This window comes from Triticum urartu, chromosome 5A, assembly GCF_056163025.1.
Source record: "Triticum urartu cultivar PI428250 chromosome 5A, HENAU_Tu73, whole genome shotgun sequence".
Classification (NCBI taxonomy): Eukaryota; Viridiplantae; Streptophyta; class Magnoliopsida; order Poales; family Poaceae; genus Triticum; species Triticum urartu.
Window position 1 is genome coordinate 337,191,286 of NC_141877.1, and position 20,346 is coordinate 337,211,631.

The following is a 20,346-nucleotide window of genomic DNA, read 5'->3' on the forward strand; positions in this document are numbered from 1 at the left end:
TGTCTATATAAACCGGAGGGTTTTAGTCCGTAGGACAACAATCACAACATACAATCATACCATAGGCTAGCTTCTAGGGTTTAGCCTCTCTGATCTCGTGGTAGATCTACTCTTGTAACACCCATATCTTCAATATTAATCAAGCAGGACGTAGGGTTTTACCTCCATCAAGAGGGCCCGAACCTGGGTAAAACTTCGTGTCCCTTGCCTCCAGTTACCATCCGGCATAGACGCACAGTTCGGGACCCCCTACCCGAGATCCGCCGGTTTTGACACCGACATTGGTGCTTTCATTGAGAGTTCCTCTGTGTCGTCGACGTTAGGCTTGATGGCTCCTACTATCATCGGTAGCGATGCGGTCCAGGGTGAGACTTTTCTCCCGGACAGATCTTTGTATTTGGCGGCTTTGCACTGCGGGCTAATTCGCTTGGCCATCTAGAGCAGATTGAAAGCTACGCCCCTGGCCATCAGGTCAGATTTGGAAGTTTGAACTACACGGCCGACATCCGCGGAGACTTGATCTTCGACGGATTCGAGCCACAGCCGGGCGCGCCGCACTGTCTCGATGGGCATGACCTAGCTCTGCCACTGGACGGTACTCCAGAGGCCGCGCCCACACCAGCTCCGACCCTTAGCTCGGAGCCAACTGCGCCAATCGAGGACGGGTGGCTAGACACCGCCTCAGGGGCTGTAGTCTCAACGGCGATCGAGCCAAACACCAGCATAATCCTCTGCGCAGCCCGTGACTCCAAGGTGTCGGACTCTCTTCCGGACCCCGAACCATCCATGCCCCTTCCAATCGAATCCGAGTGGGTGCCGATCATGGAATTCACCGCCGCAGATATCTTTCAGCACTCGCCCTTCAGCGACATTCTGAATTCACTAAGGTCTCTCTCTTTGTCAGGAGAGCCCTGGCCGGATTATGGCCAACAGGACTGGGATGCGGACGATGAAGAAATTAGATGCCCACCCACCACCCACTTTGTAGCCACTATCGATGATTTAACCGACATGCTCGACTTCGACTCCGAAGACATCGACGGTATGGACGACGATGTAGGAGACGAACATGAACCAGCACCTATAGGGCACTGGAAAGCCACCTCGTCGTATGACATATACATGGTGGATACACCCAATGAAGGCAACGGCGACGCGATAGCGGAGGATGACCCCTCCAAGAAGCAACCCAAGCGCCGACGTCAGCGGCGCCGCTCTAAGTCCCGCCAAAGCAAAAGTGGTGATACCGGCGCAGGAGATAATAACACTCCGGATAGCGCCAAAGACAACGAAAACCCCCTCCAGCAAGAGTTAGATCAGGAGGATGAAGGTGCCAGCTCTCCTAAGAGAGCGGCTGGTGGAGAGGAGGAGGATGACAATTACATGCCCCCTCTGAAGATGAGGCAAGCCTCGGCGACGATGAATTCGCCGTACCAGAGGATCCCGTCGAACAAGAGCGCTTCAAGCGCAGGCTTATGGCCACGACAAATAGCCTGAAGAAAAAGCAGCAGCATCTTCAAGCTGATCAAGATCTGCTAGCTGACAAATGGACTGAAGTCCTCGCAGCCGAGGAATATAAACTCGAGCGTCCCTCCAAGAGTTACCCAAGGCGCAAGTTACTACCCCGACTGGAGGAAGAAGCGTATGATATGGCTGACCGACCACCTCGTGGTCGCGATAGAGAGGCATTCCTGCCGAAAGCTTAGCCTCCACCCCAATGCCATCCAAATAAAAAGGCATGGGGAGATACGCCAGACCTGCGAGACATATTGGAGGACAAAGCAAAGCACTAAAGATCGATCTACGGATCACGAGGGCGCACCACTCTATGAGACGGTAAACGTCACGCCGGATACAGTAAAAGCAAATCTGGCCGGGCCGAACACAGCGGGCAGGACCCATACGAGCTGCGTTGCGATATAGCCCAATACAGAGGCGCTGCACACCCCTTATGCTTCACAGACGAAGTAATGGAACATCAATTCCTAGAAGGTTTCAAACCTGTAAACATTGAATCATACGACGGCACAATAGATCCCGCGGTATGGATTGAGGACTTCCTCCTCCGCATCCACATGGCCCGCGGTGATGACTTACATGCCATCAAGTACCTCCCACTAAAACTCAAAGGACCAGCACGGCATTGGCTTAATAGCTTGCCAGCGGACTCCATTAGCTATTGGGAAGATCTGGAAGCCGCATTCCTCAACAACTTTCAGGGCACTTATGTGCGACCACCAGACGCCGATGACTTGAGCCACATAATTCAGCAGCCAGAAGAGTCGGCCAGGCAATTCTGGACTCGGTTTCTTACAAAGAAAAACCAAATCGTCGATTGTCCGGATGCGGAGGCCTTAGCGGCTTTCAAGCACAACATCCGAGACGAGTGGCTAGCCCGGCACCTTGGTTAGGTAAAGCCGAAATCTATGGCAGCCCTCATGACGCTCATGACCCGCTTTTGTGCGGGAGAAGACAGCTGGTTGGCTCGCAGTAACAACATATCAAAGAACCATGGTACCTCAGATACCAAGGACGGCAACAGGAGGTCACATCGCAACAAGCATAAGCGCCGCATTAACGGCGAAAGTACTGAGGATACGGCAATCAATGCCGGATTCAAAGGCTCTAAACCCGGTCAGTGGAAAAATCCATTCAAACAAAGTACACCGGGTCCCTCCAGCTTGGACCGTATACTCGATCGCTCATGTCAAATACACGGCACCCCAGACAAGCCAGCCAATCACACCAACAGGGATTGTTGGGTGTTCAAGTAGGCCGGCAAGTTAATCGCCGAAAACAAGGACAAGGGGCCGCATAGCGATGACGAGGAAGAACCCCGGCAGCCGCACACCAGAGGACAGAAGAGGTTTCCCCCGCAAGTGCGGACGGTGAACTTGATATACGCAACCCACATCCCCAAGAGGGAGCAGAAGCGTGCGCTCAGGGACGTATATGCGCTGGAGCCAGTCGCCCCGAAGTTCAACCCTTGGTCCTCCTGTCCGATCACCTTTGATCGCAGGGACCACCCCACTAGTATCCATCACGGCGGATTCGCCACACTGGTCCTAGACCCAATCATCGACGGATTTCACCTCACTCGAGTCCTCATGGACGGCGGCAGCAGCCTGAACCTGCTTTATCAGGACATAGTGTGCAAAATGGGTATAGACCCCTCAAGGATCAAACCCACAAAGACGACCTTTAAAGGCATCATTCCAGGCGTAGAGGCCCACTGCACAGGCTCAATTACACTGGAAGTGGTCTTCGGATCCCCGGATAACTTCCGAAGCGAAGAGTTAATCTTCGGTATAGTCCTGTTCCATAGTGGTTATCACGCGCTGCTCGGACGAACCGCATTTGCTAGATTCAATGCGGTACCACATTATGCATACCTCAAGCTCAAGATGCCAGGACCTCGCGGAGTTATTACACTCAATGGAAACACAGCGCGCTCTCTTCAAACATAGGAGCACACCGCGGCCCTCGCAGCAGAAGCGCAAAGCAGCCTCTCAAGGCAATCTACCAGTTCGGTGTTTCAAAGCCCGTACACCTTCAAGCGCGCTCGGGGCAATCGGCAAACAGACCGCCTGGCACGATCTGAGCTCGCGTAGCAATACGGCGGCCACCCCAATCCCATCCCAACGGTGTTGTTCGCGCCACGCGTACATAATTATGCATTAAAAATACCATGGGCACAGATGGGGAGGGGGAGGCACAACTACGGCACGCCCCAAAACGCGGCCTAAACCGCACCAGGGGCTTCCCGTTTGGTTATTTTTCTTTTTCTTTCAGGACTTCAATCTCTGGAAACACTGTCCGGCAGCTCTATTGCCGAACCCATGATACAGCAACCAAGGAGGCCGACAACTATGGAATTCCGAGGTGGATTACAGATTTCATATAATTCCTCAGCTCGCCCTTGGAAGGGACATAGTCTACTCTTTTGCTTATTACACTATCTGTATCACTCTGCTTTAATGCAATTTTTAATATACAATGCATGACATTACGACTATTATCGCATTTTTTGTATACATATCTATGTGTTCATTAATGACGCCTAGCAACCGTACACTCTGGTACAGCCAATGCACCAGGGGCTTACGTACTCACAATATGGTGTGAAATGTCCGAATACTTTCACAAGTACGGCACCCCGAACTTATAGCATTATATGCATCAGCTCCGAATCATGTCTTTGGTCAAATGTTGGGTTTGCCCGGCTCCTATGTTTTGGTACCTTACATTCCGCTCTATCGGCTAAGGTAGCGCTAGGAGAACTACTGCGATTGTGCCCCGGTTCTGCCAGGCCGAGCACCTCAGTAGAGAAAGCTAAAACTGACTGTCATGATAAGGCGAGAGACTAGTCGCTGTTCGGCGAGGTTTTTCGAGTCCCTAAAGACTTATGCCGCTTAGGGCGAAGGGCCGGCTCCGTCCGGCCTACAGGCGTGTATCGCGCCCCGAATTCGGCCTTCCGAATACCAGGGGCTTCGCCGAAATTTAAAATTATAGAATTCTATGGCTAAGTGAGAGTGATAAAGCATTATTAGTCCGGTTGCCTTGTTCGTTGTGCTGAGCACCTCCCTCGAAGGACCCAAACATGGGAACAAGAGTGCTCAGGTTTATCCCGAACACCCCAGCACTCGTGGTATGGGGGCAGAAGCCGAGGACTAGCCATCTCTCAGATTGGATAAACAGCCAAATAGAAGGTCATATTTTAAATTCACACAAGCGTTGCATAGCGCATATGAAACAAGTTTTCATTACACAGGATAAAAAACGAGCAAGTCTCATTCAAATATTACATTTTATGAACACTCATCCGCGATAAGACGGGCGCCCGGCAGAACACCCTCGTAGTACATCTCGGGGTGGCGGTGCTCCTTGCCCTCTGGCGGCCCCTCCTTGATAAGCTTCACGGCGTCTAGCTTGACCCACTACGTTTTCACACGGGCGAAGGCCCGGCGTGCACCTTCAATGCAGATGGATCGCTTGACGACCTCCAGCCGTGGGCATGCATCCACAAGCCGCCTCACCAGGCCGAAGAAGCTGTTCGGAAGGGCGTCGCCAGGCCACAACCGGACTATGAAGCCCTTCATGGCCTGATCGGCCGCCTTATATAGCTCGGCCATCTGCTTCAGCTGGTCGCTCATTGGCACCGGATGTTCGGCCTCAGCATACTAAGACCAGAACAACTTCTCCGTCGAGCTTCCGTCCTCGGCCTGGTAGAATAGTGCGGCATCGGACACACTGCGAATGCTCCTGAAGAGCTCCGGATTCGGGTAAGTAATCGGTAATTCACCGCTGCATGCTTGCTTTGCATATAGAAAGCCTTACCCGCCGCTATCTTCTTCATCGCGTCGATCTCCTGAAGGGCCTTCTGGGCCTCGGCCTTGGCACTCTTTTCGCTCTCACGGGCCGCGGCAAGCTCAGACTCTCTCGTCTTCAAGTCAAGCTCCAACGCCTCGTGCTTCGTCACGAGAGCTTGGAGCTCTTGCTGCACCTCGCCCACGTGAGCCTCATGCCTCTCTCGCTCGGTGCTTTCCTGGGCCGCCTTTTCTTCGGCCTGGGACAGCGCTTGCTTCAGGGTCGCCACCTCGGTCGTGGCCCCTGGCAAACATACAATGATCCTGTCATTTAGCAATCGCGTCCTTTTTCTCATCTACAGACGGGGTATCACTTACCCTTGTTCTCCTCGAGCTGCCTCTTAGCAAGGCCGAGCTCCTTTTGGGACCCCTCGAGGGCCTCCTTCAGTACGGCGACCTCCGCAGTTAATGCGGCGGACGCCAGCAGCGAAGCCTGCACATGCATATTGACATACTTATATTAGACTCCTACGATATTATTTGATCCTCTGTTCGGCTTTTCTTTGTGAACACCGAACAAAGCATTAGGGGCTACTGTCTATGCGGTAACACTTCTACTACATTTTAAAACACTTACCTCAAAGCCTGTTAGAAGGTTAGTACAGGCTTCAGTCAATCCGCTCTTGGCGAACTGAACACCGCACTCATGATAGTGCGGTGCTCCTCCTCGATGGAAGCGCTACGAAGCGCTTCCAACATAGTGTCCGGCGCCTCTGGGTGGACAGAGGTCACCGGCACAGGTGTCTCACCCTCCTTAGAAGGGGACCGCCTGCCCGAGCTCGGATCCGTTGGAGGGTCCGGCGCGGTGTTCGGCTGAGGGCCGAACTCGGAGCTCTCGGGGACCCCGTCCCCCTGGCTCCCGGAGTCCGGAAGGTCGCCTTGAGGCGCCTCCGGGACTGTCCCCCCATGATCTGGTGCCTCTTGAGACAGCACCTCGGCGTCGTCGGCCGGATGAGGGGAGGTGGCGGTCGAGACTGGATCGCTATCCATGTCTGACGAGCCCAAGGAGCCGTCCGAGGATACCTCGATATTGGCTCGGGGCAGCCTGTACAATTGAGATTGGCGTTAGGGAAAGCAATGCGACAAAGGAATCCTATGGGTTACTTTGGTATCCGAACATTTACGATCTCCCCCGGGGCTTGCCCTTGGGCAACCACTCGTCTTCACTTTCGTCGGCGGCGGTGGAGCTGTCCGGAAGGAGCGTCCTTCCCTTCTTGGACCCTTCAGCCTCCCCAGTTGGGGCGGCCTTCCTTTTCTTGTCTCCCCCAGTCGGTGGGGGAGCCTCTTCTTCCTCTTCCTCGTCTTCAGGGGAAGAGTGCGCCACAGAGTCATCGGACGGTGAGTCCGACGATGCCTAGCGTCGGGAACTCTTTCGAGCTCCCTTGGCCTTCTTGGTCTTCTCCGGCACCTTATAAGGGGCCGGAGTCAGCATCTTCGTCAGAAGAGCGTCTGCGGGGCCTTCGGGCAAGGGAGCCGGACAGTCGATCTGTCCGGCCATCTTCTGCCAGTCCTGTCAAAATTATGGGAGTTTAGATCCCGCATAGAGCCAATATATATATATAAAACAAATATCCTGTAAGAGGTAAAACAACTTACCGCACTGGCGTGGCGCTTCGCGCTGAATCCGCGATCCTCAGTAATGGGGGGAGGGACCGCAGCGCCCTTGAACAGCACCCTCCAGGCATCTTCATGAGTCGTGTCGAAGAGCCTGTTCAGAGTTCGGTGCTGCGCCGGATTGAACTCCCACAAGGTAAACTCCTGTTGTTGGCACGGGAGTATCTGGCGAATGAGCATAACCTGGACTATGTTGACAAGCTTGAGCTTCTTATCCACCATGTTCTGAATACATGACTGCAGTCCGGTCAGCTCTTTTGAATTACCCCAGGACAGGCCCTTCTCTTTCCAGGAGGTGAGCCGCATGGGGATGCCAGATCGGAACTCGGGGGCCGCTACCCATGCGGGGTCGCGCGGCTCGGTGATATAGAACCACCCCGATTGCCACCCCTTTATGGTGTCCACGAAGGTGCCCTCGAGCCATGTGATGTTGGGCATCTTGCCCACCATGGCGCCTCTGCACTCCGCCTGGCGGTCGCTCACTACCTTCGGCTTGACATTGAAGGTCTTCAGCCATAAGCCGAAGTGGGGCTTGATGCGGAGGAAGGTCTCGCACACGACGATAAACGACGAGATGTTGAGGATGAAGTTTGGGGCTAGATCATGGAAATCTAGGCCGTAATAAAACATAAGCCCCCGGACAAAGGGATGGAGAGGGAATCCTAGTCCGCAGAGGAAATGGGTGAGGAATACCACCCTCTCATGGGGCTCGGGGGTGGGGATGAGCTGTCCCTCATCTAGGAGCCGGTGTGCGATGTCGTCGTGCAGGTATCCGGTTCTCCTCAGTTTCTTGATGTCTCCCTATCTGACAGAGGAGACCATCCACTTGCCTCCCGCTCCGGACATGGTTGGAGAAGGTTGAGATGGAAGTGAGGACTTGGGCGCTAGAGCTCGAGTATGCGGGAGCGGATGAGCAGAGGAGGAAGAAGGCATGGATAGAAAGGTGAATCCTTATCCCTTTATATGGGCAGACAAATTAAACGTCCCCACTTGCCTAGTAAAACTCGCTTATCCCCCAAGCGCCGCAATTGATGGCGCAGTTGGGTTACCCACGCCCGTATTGATGAGAATCCCGTAATAAGGGGACACGATCTCTGCTTTGACAAGACGTGTCAAAAAACTGCCTCGCGTTATGTGCGGAGCTCGTTAAAATAAATGGTTCGAATAGTCACCGGGCCATGACATGACGTCATGCTGTCAAAACAAGCCATCAAATTAGATCTGCGAAAAAACATTATTCTCTCTACGGTGAAATGTGGGACTTATTTTGCAGGGTCGGACACTATCCTCGTATTCAACTTCTTCTGTAATGTATTCGGAGAAGGAACCCGCCTTGCAATGCCGAAGACAACTGCGCGCCGGACTCATCGTCATTGAAGCCCGGTTCAGGGGCTACTGTGGGAGTCCTGGATTAGGGGGTCTCCGGACAGCCAGACTATCTCCATTGGCCGGACTGTTAGACTATGAAGATACAAGATTGAAGACTTCGTCTCGTGTCCGGATGGGACTCTGCTTGGCGTGGAAGGCAAGCTAGGCAATATGTATATGGATATATCCTCCTTTGTAACCGACCTTGTGTAACCCTAACCCTCTCCGGTGTCTATATAAACAGGAGGGTTTTAGTCCGTAGGACAACAATCACAACATACAATCATACCGTAGGCTAGCTTCTAGGGTTTAGCCTCTCTGATCTTGTGGTAGATCTACTCTTGTAACACCCATATCTTCAATATTAATCAAGCAGGACGTAGGGTTTTACCTCCATCAAGAGGGCCCGAACCTGGGCAAAACTTCATGTCCCTTGCCTCCTGTTACCATCTGGCCTAGACGCACAGTTCGGGACCCCCTACCCGAGATCCGCCGGTTTTGACACCGACACATATCCTTAGTCCTTTTCTGCTATTTCAGGATGTTCTTGACCGTTGTCCAATGATCCGCTCCTGGATTACTTTGGTACCACCCTACTAAACTAGTAGCAAGGCACACATCAGGTCTGGTAGACAGCATTGCATACATGATAGAACCTATGGCTGAAGCATAGGGAATGACTTCCATTTTCTCTCTATCTTCTGCAGTGGTCGGACATTGAGTCTGACTCAACTTCACACCTTGTAACACATGCAAGAACCATTTCTTTGCTTGATCCATTTTGAACTTCTTCAAAAATTTATCAAGGTATGTGCTTTGTGAAAGTCCAATTAAGCATCTTGATCTATCTCTATAGATCTTGATGCCCAATATATAAGCAGCTTCACCGAGGTCTTTCATTGAAAAATTCTTATTCAAGTATCCTTTTATGCTATTCAGAAATTCAATATCATTTCCGATCAACAATATGTCATCCACATATAATATCAGAAATGCTACAAGCTCCCACTCACTTTCTTGTAAATATAGGCTTGTCCAAAAGTCTGTATAAAACCATATGCTTTGATCACACTATCAAAGCATATATTCCAATTCTGAGATGCTTGCACCGGTCCATAAATGGGTCGCTGGAGCTTGCACAATTTTTTAGCACCTTTTGCTTGCGTCATATACAACTCTTCTTTAAGATATCCATTAAGGAATGCAGTTTTGACATCCATTTGCCAAATTTCATAATCATAAAATGCGGCAATTGCTAACATGATTTGGACGGACTTAACCATCGCTACGGGTGAGAAGGTCTCATCGTAGTCAACTCCTTGAACTTGTCGAAATCCTTTCGCAACAAGTCGAGCTTTGTAGACAATAACATTACCGTCAGCGTCAGTCTTCTTCTTGAAGATCCATTTATTCTCTATGGCTTGCCGATCATCGGGCAAGTCAACCAAAGTCCACACTTTGTTCTCATACATGGATCCCATCTCAGATTTCATGGCCTCAAGACATTTTGTGGAATCTGGGCTCATCATTGCTTCCTCATAGTTCGTAGGTTCGTCATGGTCAAGTAACATGACCTCCAAAATAGGATTACCGTACCACTCTGGTGCGGATCTTACTCTGGTTGACCTACGAGGTTCGGTAGTAACTTGATCAGAAGTTTCGTGATCATCATCATCAGCTTCCTCACTTACTGGTGTAGTAATCACTAGAACTGATTTTTGTGATGAACTACTTTCCAATAAGGGAGCAGGTACAATTACCTCGTCAAGTTCGACTTTCCTCCCACTCGCTTCTTTCGAGAGAAACTCCTTCTCTATAAAGGATCCATTCTTAGCAATGAATATCTTGCCTTTGGATCTGTGATAGAAGGTGTACCCAACAGTCTCCTTGGGGTATCCTATGAAGACACATTTCTCCGATTTGGGTTTGAGCTTATCAGGTTGAAGCTTTTTCACGTAAGCATCGCAGCCCCAAACTTTAAGAAATGACAACTTGGGTTTCTTGCCAAACCATGGTTCATAAGGTGTCGTCTCAACATATTTCGATGGTGCCCTATTTAACGTGAATGCAGCCGTCTCTAAAGCATAACCCCAAAATGATAGCGGTAAATTAGTAAGAGACATCATAGATCGCACCATATCCAACAAAGTGCGGTTATGACATTTAGACACACCATTGTGCTGTGGTGTTCCAGGTGGCGTGAGTTGCGAAACTATTCCGCATTGTTTCAAGTGAAGACCAAACTCATAACTCAAATATTCATCTCCATGATCAGATCGTAGAAACTTAATTTTCTTGTTACATGATTTTCCACTTCACTCTGCAATTCTTTGAACTTTTCAAATGTTTCAGACTTATGTTTCATCAAGTAGATATACCCATATTTGTTCAAATCATCTATGAAGGTAAGAAAATAACGATACCCGTGACGAGCATCAATACTCATCGGACCGCATACATCAGTATGTTTTATTTCCAACAAGTCTGTTGCTCGCTCCATTGTTCCAGAGAATGGAGTCTTTGTCATCTTGCCCATGAGGCATGGTTCACAAGCATCAAGTGATTCATAATCAAGTGATTCCAAAAGTCCAGCAGCATGGAGTTTCTTCATGCGCTTCACACCAATATGACCTAAACGGCAGTGCCACAAATAAGTTGCACTATCATTATTAAACTTATATCTTTTGGCTTCAATACTATGAACATGTGTATCACTACTATCAAGATTTAGTAAAAATAGACCACTCATCAAGGGTGCATGACCATAATAGATATTACTCATATAAATAGAACAATCATTATTCTCTGATTTAAATGAATAACCGTCTCGCATTAAACAAGATCCAGATATAATGTTCATGCTCAACGCTGGCACCAAATAACAATTATTTAGGTCTAATCCCGAAGGTATATGTAGAGGTAGCGTGCCGACGGCGATCACATCGACTTTGGAACCATTTCCCACGCGCATCGTTGATAACCCATAGGGGATCGCAACAGTTTTCGAGGGTAGAGTATTCAACCCAAATTTATTGATTTGACACAAGGGGAGCTGTCGGTGTCAAAACCGGCGGATCTCGGGTAGGGGGTCCCGAACTGTGCATCTAAGGCGGATGGTAACAGGAGGCGGGGGACACAATGTTTACCCAGGTTCGGGCCCTCTCGATGGAGGTAATACCCTACTTCCTGCTTGATGGATCTTGATGATATATGTATTACAAGAGTTGATCTACCACGAGATCGTAGAGGCTAAACCCTAGAAGCTAGCCTATGATTATGATTGTTGTTGTCCTACGGACTAAACCCTCCGGTTTATATAGACACCAGAGAGGGCTAGGGTTACACAGAGTCAGTTACAAGGGAGGAGATCTACATTTCCGAATTGCCAAGCTTGCCTTCCACGCAAAGGAGAGTCCCACCCGGACACGGGACAACGTCTTCAATCTTGTATCTTCATAGTCCAATAGTCCGGCCAAAGTATATAGTCCGGCAGTCCGAGGACCCCCTAATCCAGGACTCCCTCAGTAGCCCCTGAACCAGGCTTCAATGGCGATGAGTCCGGCACACAGATTTTCTTCGGCATTGCAAGGCGGGTTCTTCCTCCGAATACTCCATAGAAGATTTCAGACACAAGGATCGTGTCCGGCTCTGCAAAACAAATTCCACATACCACCATAGAGAGTACAATATCCCACAAATCTAATCTGCTGACAAATTTCATAGCGTGACATCACGCCATGGTCCGGTCATTATTCGAACCATTTTTCTCAACCAGCTACTGCACATATTGCGAGGTGGTTTTCTTGGCACATCTTGTCGAAGCAGAGATCGTGTCCCCTTATCACAAGATTCTCATCAATATGGGTGTGGGTAACCCAACCGCGCCATCAATCATGGCGCTTGGGGAATAAGCGAGTTTACCAGGCAGGTGGGGAGGCGCATAGTTTCTTCCGCCCTTATAAAGGGACAAGGACTCCTCCTTTTCACCCATGCCTTCTTCTTCCCTGCCCATCCATTCTTGCGCGCTCGAGCTCCAGCGCCCAAGTTCGCGTTTTCTCCGCAAAACCATTCCAAACATGTCCGGAGCGGGAGGCAAGTGGATGGTCTCCTATGTTACGGAGGAGAACATTACGAAGCTCCGGGAAGCCGGATACCTGGCCGCAGATATCGCGCACTGGCTCCCAGACGCAGGGCAGATCGTCCCCTACCCCTGAACTCCACGAAAGGGTTGTATTCCTTACCCATTTCATCCACGGGCTGGGATTTCCCCTCCACCCATTTGTCCGCGGGCTCATGTTCTACTATGGGCTGGACTTCCACGATCTGGACCCCAATTTCATCCTCAACATCTCAGCGTTTATCATCATGTGCGAGGCCTTCCTCCGCATCAAGCCCCACTTCGGCCTTTGGCTGAAGACCTTCAACGTTAAACCGAATGTGGTGGTCGGCCAACAAGCGGAGTGCGGAGGCGCCATGGTGGGCAAAATGCCCAACGTCACTTGGCTCGAAGGCTCCTATGTTGAGACCGTGAAGGGGTGGCAATCGGGGTGGTTCTACATCACCGAGCCGCGTGACACCAACTGGGTGGCGGCCCCCGAATTTCGATCCGGCATCCCCATGCGGCTCACCTCCTAGAAAGAGAAGGGCCTATCCTGGGGTTCATCGGTGGAGCTGACCGGACTCCAGAACTGTGTTAAAAATGATAAGCAAGAAAATCAAGCTTGTCAATGTGGCCTAGGTCATGCTCTTCCGCCGGATCCTCCTGTGTCAAAGACGGGCATTCAATATGTGGGAGTTTGACCCAACTAAGCACCAGACGCTGTGAGAGCTCTTCGACATGACGCACCAGGACATCTGGAAGGTGTTGTTCAAGTCCGCCGAGGTACCTCCTCCCCTTACCGAGGATCGCGGACTCAGCGCAAAGTGCCCTGCCAATCCGGTGAGCTCCTTATATCTCGTAAGATGTTTCTTTCCCCAGTATAATCATGTGGGGGATCTAAGCCTCCACACCATTTAACAGGACTGGGTCGTGACAGCGGAGCGGATCGATTGTCTGGCCCCACTGCCCGAAGATCCAGCAAGGGCTCTCTTAACGGAGATGCTGGTTCCGGCGCCCTATGAGGCGCCGGAGAAGAAGTCCAAGAAGAAGGCCACGGGGACCAGGAAAGGTCTCCGGCGCAAGGTCGTATCGGACTCATCGTCCGATAACACCGAGGTGCCCTCCTCCCACAAAAACGAGGAGGAGGAAGAGGAAAGTTCTCCCTCCCAGCCGGGGGAGACAAGAAAAGGAAGGCCGCCCCGTCAGGGGAGGCCGAAGGGTCCAAGAAGGGAAGGACTCTCCTTCCGGACTGCTCCACGGCGTCCGCTTTTAGCGTTGAGGAGTGGTTACCCAGGGACAAGCCCCTGGCGAAGTCTTAAGTATCCGGATACCATAATAGTTCTTGGTATGTTTTATATTATTGCTTCTTATCATGCGGAACATGATCATGCAGCCCATCCAAAGCCCATATTGACGTATCCTCTTCGGATGAGTCTTTGGGCCCGTCGGAGATGAACAACGATTCACTCCCGACCGCCTCCTCCCCCTGCCCTATGGACGACGTCGAGGTGTTGTCTCAAAGGGTACTGAACCAAGGGGAGACAGTTCTGGAGGTGCCCCAAGGTGACATTCCGGACGCTGGGCGCACGAGGGGCAAGACTCCCATGGGCTCTAATGCCGGGGGCAGCAAGTCTAGCCCCCAGCTGAATACTGTGTCGGAACCTCCAGTGGTTCCGGATTCTGTCAAGCGACCCCTCGCCAAGGGGGGGAAGCCGTCTGTGCCGATGGCCTCTGTCCATCCAGAGGCATCGGACAATTTGCTGGAAGCGCTTCACGGTGCTTCCATTGACGAAGAGCACCGCACTATCATGAGTGCGGTGGTCAAGAAGGTTCGGTCCGCCAAAAGCGGACTGACTGAAGTCTGTGCTAGCCTCCTAATAGGCTTTGAGGTAAGTAATCAAATTATGAGAAAATGTTACATCATAGACAGTAGCCCCTGATGCTTTGTTTGGTGTTCGCAAAGAAAGGCCGAACAGATGATCAAATAATAATCACAGGAGTCTAATCAGAATATGTTTATGTGAATAAGCAGGCTTCACTGCTGGCCGCTGCCGCTCGCACGACGGAGGTCTCCGCACTGAAGCGGGACCTTGAGCGGTCCGAGGAAGAGCTCGGCCTTACCAAGAGGCAGCTCGAAGAGAACAAAGGTAAGTAATACCTCGTCTGTTTATTGATAAAGAAAAAGGAAAGTGGTTGCTAGATCACAGGATCGTCATGAATTTTGCTAGGGGCCACGACCTAAGTGGCGGCCCTGAAGAAGGCGCTGTCTGAGGCCGAAGGCAAAGAGGCCAAGGAGCGTGTCGAGCGCGAGAAGCAAGAGGCCGAGTCGGCGAGGTTCAGCAAGAGCTCCAGGAGTTTGTCAAGAAGTACGAGTCCTTGGAGCGTGACTCTAAGACGCAAGGGTCCGAGCTTGCGAAGGCCCTCGAGAACGCACAAAATGCCAAGGCCGAAGCCCAAAAGGCCCTCCAGGAAATTGAGGCGGTCAAGAAGATAGCGGTGGGTAAGGCATTCATTATGCAAAGCAAGCATGTGGAGGAAACTTTCCTTTTACTTACCCGAATTCGGAGCTCTCCAGGAGCGTTCGCAGATCTACCCAGCAGTGTGTCGGATGCCGCGGAGTTCTACCGGGCCGAGGAAGGGAGCTCGATGAAGAAGTTGTTCTGGTCTCAGTATACTGGGACCGAACATCCGATGCCCTTGAGCGACCAGTTGAAGCAACTGGTCGAGCTTCACAAGGCGGCCGAACTGGCCATGAAGGGCCTCATAGTCCGGATGTGGCCTGGCGAGCCCCTGCCTGGCAGCTATTTTGGCCTAGTAAGGCGGCTTGTGAACGCCTGCCCACGGTTTGAAGTCATAAAGCGGTCCATCTGATTGAGGGTGCGCGCAGGGCTTTTGCCCGAGCGAAAGTGCACTGGGTGAAGATGGACGCCGAAAAGCTGGTGAAGGAGGGGCCGCCGGAGGGCAAGGAGCATCGCCACCCCGAAAAGTATTATGATAGTGTCCTGAAGGGTGCTCGCCTTGTGGCAGAGGAATGTGCTAAGGATGTAATATTTGAATGAATGTACTCATGTGATCCTGTAATGTGGAATGAGTTCATGTGCGCTATGTAACGCTTGTTAATTTAAAATATTACCTTCTGTGCGGCTGTTTATAAAATTTGAGAGTTGGCCAGTCGTCGGCTTCTGCCCCCACGTAACTAGTACTGAGGTGTTCGGGATAAACCTGACCACTCTTTATCCCAGTTTTGGGTCCTTTGAAGGAGGTGTTCAGCACAACGAACCGGTCAATCGGACTATAAAGCTTTATCACTCTCACTTAGCCATAGAAGTCTACAATTTTAAATTTCGGCGAAGCCCCTAGTATTTGGAAGGCCGAACTTGGGGTGCTATGTATGCCTAAATCGGACAAGGCCGACTCCTTGCCCGAAGCGGAAAAAATCTTTAAGGATTTGAGACCTCTCGAACAGCGACCAACTCTCACCACATCATGACAGTCAGTTTTTGGCTTTCTCTACTGAGGTGCTCGTCCGGAAGAACCGGGATGCAATCGCAATAGTTCTCCCAGTGCTACCTTAGCCGATATAGCGGAATTTAAAGTACCAAAACATGGGAGCCGAGCAAACCCAACTATTGACCCAAGACATGATTCGGAGCTGATGCATATAATGCTATAAGTTCGGGGTGCCGCACTGTCGAAAGTGTTTGGATTTTTCATGCCGTGTTATGGGGTACACTGAAGCCCCTAGCGCACTGGTTGTATCAGAATGTACGGGTGCGATTTGTCGTAATTAAGTAGACAGTGAAAAAAGATAAAGGAATGCAATAATGAGCTAATGCTGTACAATGTTATTTAGATGATGAGTCAAAGCATATGCATACATGTAGTGCAATAAGTAAAAGATAGGACTATTTGACATGTCCTATCCAAGGTCAAGCTGCGTGTGGGTATGCAAAACAGGTATATCGATCATTATCAGAGACCACCTGAGGATTCCCTTGTACGTCAAAGCTTCTTGCTTCCTTGGTGTTTCCTTCTTGTGACGGGTCCGATAATCAGACGATCGGAGAGGGCCTTCATAGAATAGGGGCCTGAAAGGAAGAAAATGTTAAAGGTATACGGGTCCTGAAGTGGTTGAGCCGCATTGTGGGCCGTGCCATGGCCGTGCCTCTACCTATGCCCATGGTATCTTGAGTGCGTAATTATGTACATGCGGTGCAAATTTTGCCGCTTGACTGGGACTAGGACGGAGGCCGAATTGCTAGGCAAGATCTAAACGTGCCTGGTGATCCTCTTGCAGGGTACTCCGGACTCGCTTGAAGGTGTCCGGGGTCTTTTTCGCCGAATTGGCGGTTTGCCTCATAAGGCTGCTTTGCACTTCTGCTGCGAGGGCCGCAGTGTGCTCCTCCGTGCGGAGCAAGCGTTCTGTGTTTCCATTAACTGTTATAACCCCGTGAGGTCCTGGCATTTTGAGCTTGAGGTATGCATAATGCGGTACCGCATTGAATCTGGCAAATGCGGTTCGTCCGAGCAGTACGTGATAGCCACTACGGAAGGGGACGATATCAAAGATTAACTCCTCGCTTCGGAAGTTGTCCGGAGATCCGAAGACCTCGTCCAGTGTGATTGAGCCCGTGCAACAGGCCTCTACACCTGGGATGACACCTTTAAAGGTGGTTTTGGTGGGTTTGATCCTTGAGGGATCTATACCCATTTTGCGCACTGTATCCTGATAGAGCAGGTTCAGGCTACTGCCGCCGTCCATAAGGACTCGAGTGAGGTGAAATTTGTCAATGATGGGGTCAAGGACCAATGCGGCAGAATCTCCATGACGGATACTGGTGGGGTGGTCCCTGCGATGGAAGGTGATCGGACAAGAAGACCATGGGTTGAACTTTGGGGCGACTGGCTCCATCGCATAGACGTCCCTCAGTGCACGCTTCCGTTCCCGCTTGGGAATATGGGTTGCGTATATCATGTTTACCGTTTTCACTTGGGGAGGAAATTTCTTCTGTCCTCCTGTGTTCGGCGGCCGGGGCTCCTCCTCGTCGTTGCTATGCAGCCCCTTTTCCTTGTTTTTGGCATTCAACTTGCCGGCATGTTTGAACACCCAACATTCTCTGTTGGTGTGGTTGGCTGGTTTATCGGGGGTGCCGTGAATTTGACACGAACGATCGAGTATGCGGTCCAAGCTGGACGGGCCCAGATTACTTCTTTTGAACGCCTTTTTCCGCTGACCGGATTTAGAGCCACTGAATCCGGCATTAACAGTCGTGTCTTTGGCGTTGTCACCGTTGTTGCGGCGCTTGTGTCTGTTGCGACGTGGCCTGGCGTTGCTATCTTTGGCATCTGAATTGCTAGGGTTTCTTGATGTGTTGTTGCTGCAAGCCAGCCAACTATCCTTGCCTGCACAAAAGCGGGTCATGAGTGTCGTGAGGGCTTCCATGGATTTCAGCTTTTCTTGGCCAAGGTGTCGGGCGAGCCACTCGTCGCGGATGTTATGCTTAAATGCCGCTAAGGCCTCGGCATCCGGACAGTCGACAATTTGGTTCTTTTTAGTTAGGAACCGAGTCCAGAATTTCCTGGCTGATTCCCCTAGTTGTTGGGTTATGTGACTCAAGTCATCGGCATCCGGTGGTCGCACATAAGTGCCCTGGAAGTTGTCAAGGAATGCGTCCTCCAAATTCTCCCAACTGCCAATGGAGTTTGACGGCAGGCTATTGAGCCAATGCCGAGCAGGTCCTTTGAGTTTTAATGGGAGGTACTTGATGGCATGTAGATCGTCACCGCAGGCCATGTGGATGTGGAGGAGGAAATCTTCGATCCATACCGCGGGGTCTGTTGTACCATCATATGATTCAATGTTCACGGGTTTAAAACCTTCTAGGAATTCGTGATCCATTACTTCATCAGTGAAGCATAGGGGGTGTGTGGCGCCTCTGTGCCGGGCTATATCACGATGCAGTTCATACGAGTCTTGTTTGCTATATTCGGCCCGGCCGGATTTGCTTTTATTATATCCGGCATGACGGTCGTCGCCACGCGTTGGGGTGCACCCCCGTGATCCGTAGATCGATCTTGCATGTCCTGCATTGTTTTCCAATACGTCTCGCAGGTCCTGCGTGTTACCCCGGGCCTTGGTATTTTTGTAACTGGCGACGGGGTGCGGGCTGGACTTCAGCCTGGCATGTTACTTTGTCTTGGCCACAAGGTGGCCGGTCAGCCGCATCATACACTGGAAGTGTAGGCTTTAATGCTTCTTCCTCGAGTTGGGGTAGCAACCTACGCTTTGGGCAACTTCTGGTTGGGCGCTCGAGTTCGTATTCCTCGGCCGCCATGACCTCAGTCCATCTATCCGCTAGCAGATCTTGGTCAGCTTGAAGCTGTTGTTGCTTTTTCTTCAGGCTTTTTGCTGTGGCTATAAGCCGGCGCTTGAAGCGCTCCTGTTCGGCGGGATCCTTAGGCATGATAAATTCTTCGTCGCCGAGGCTCGCCTCGTCTTCGGAGAGGGACATGTAAGTGTCATCTTCCGATTCTCCGTCTGTCGCCTGTTTCTTAGGGTTAGCTTGCCCATCCTCCTGCTCGAAGCCTGGCTGGAGGGGATTGTCTTTGTCTTCGGCACTATCCACAGTGTTATTATCTCTCGTGCTGGTATCGCTGCTTTTGTTATGGCGAGGCTTAGAGTGGCGCTGATGACGCCGGTGCTTATATTGCTTCTCAAGGGGATTATCCTCCGTTGCCTTATTGCCGTCGCTTTCTTTGGGGGTGTCCACCATGTATATATCATATGATGAGGTGGCAGTCCAGCGCCCTGTGGGCGGTGGTTCCTGTTCTTCTCCTGCATCTTCGTCCATACCGTCGATGTCTTCGGAGCCGAAGTCGAGCATGTCGGATAAGTCGTCGACAGTGGCTATTAAGTGGGTGGTGGGTGGGGGACGAATTTCTTTGTTGTCCACTTCCCACTCAAGCCGGACACAGTTCGGCCAAGGGCCTCCTGACAAGGAGAGAGACCTTAATGAATTTAGCACATCACCCAAGGGCGTGTGCTGAAAGGTATCCGCGGAGGAAAACTCCATGATCAGCGCCCAATCAGATTCGATAGGCACGGACGCAGGCGGTTCGAAGCCCGTGCCCGGGGACGAATCCAAGGATCCGACAACACAGGTCTCATAGGAGGTGAAGTCAATATTCGGCTCTATCGCCGCTGAGTGTGTGGCCTCCGTGGCGAGGTCCATCCACCCGTCCTCGGACGGCGCGATCTGCTCCGGATCGAGGGCCGGAGTTGCCACAAGGGTGATCTCCCGAACACTGTCCGGCCGCAGAGCTAAGTCATGCTCGTCGTGACTGTGCGGCGCACCTGACACGGGCTCGAATCCGTCGAAGATCAAGTCTCCACGGATGTTGGCAGTATAGTTTAAGTTTCCAAACCCGACCTGATGGCCAGGGGCGTAGCTCTCGATCTGCTCCATATGGCCAAGCGAGTTGGCCCGCAGTGCGAAGCCACCGAATACGAAGATCTGTCCGGGGGAAAAACCTCACCCTGGATCGCATCGTTGCCGATGATCGAAGGAACCATCAAGCCTTATGGTGACGGCACCGTGGAACTCTCAATGAAAGCACCAATGTCGGTGTCAAAACCGGCGGATCTCGGTTAGGGGGTCCCGAACTGTGCGTCTAAGGCGGATGGTAACAGGAGGCGGGGGACACAATGTTTACCCAGGTTCGGGCCCTCTTGATGGAGGTAATACCCTACTTCCTGCTTGATTGATCTTGATGATATAAGTATTACAAGATTTGATCTACCACGAGATCGTAGAGGCTAAACCCTAGAAGCTAGCCTATGATTATGATTGTTGTTGTCCTACGGACTAAACCCTCCGGTTTATATAGACACGGAAGAGG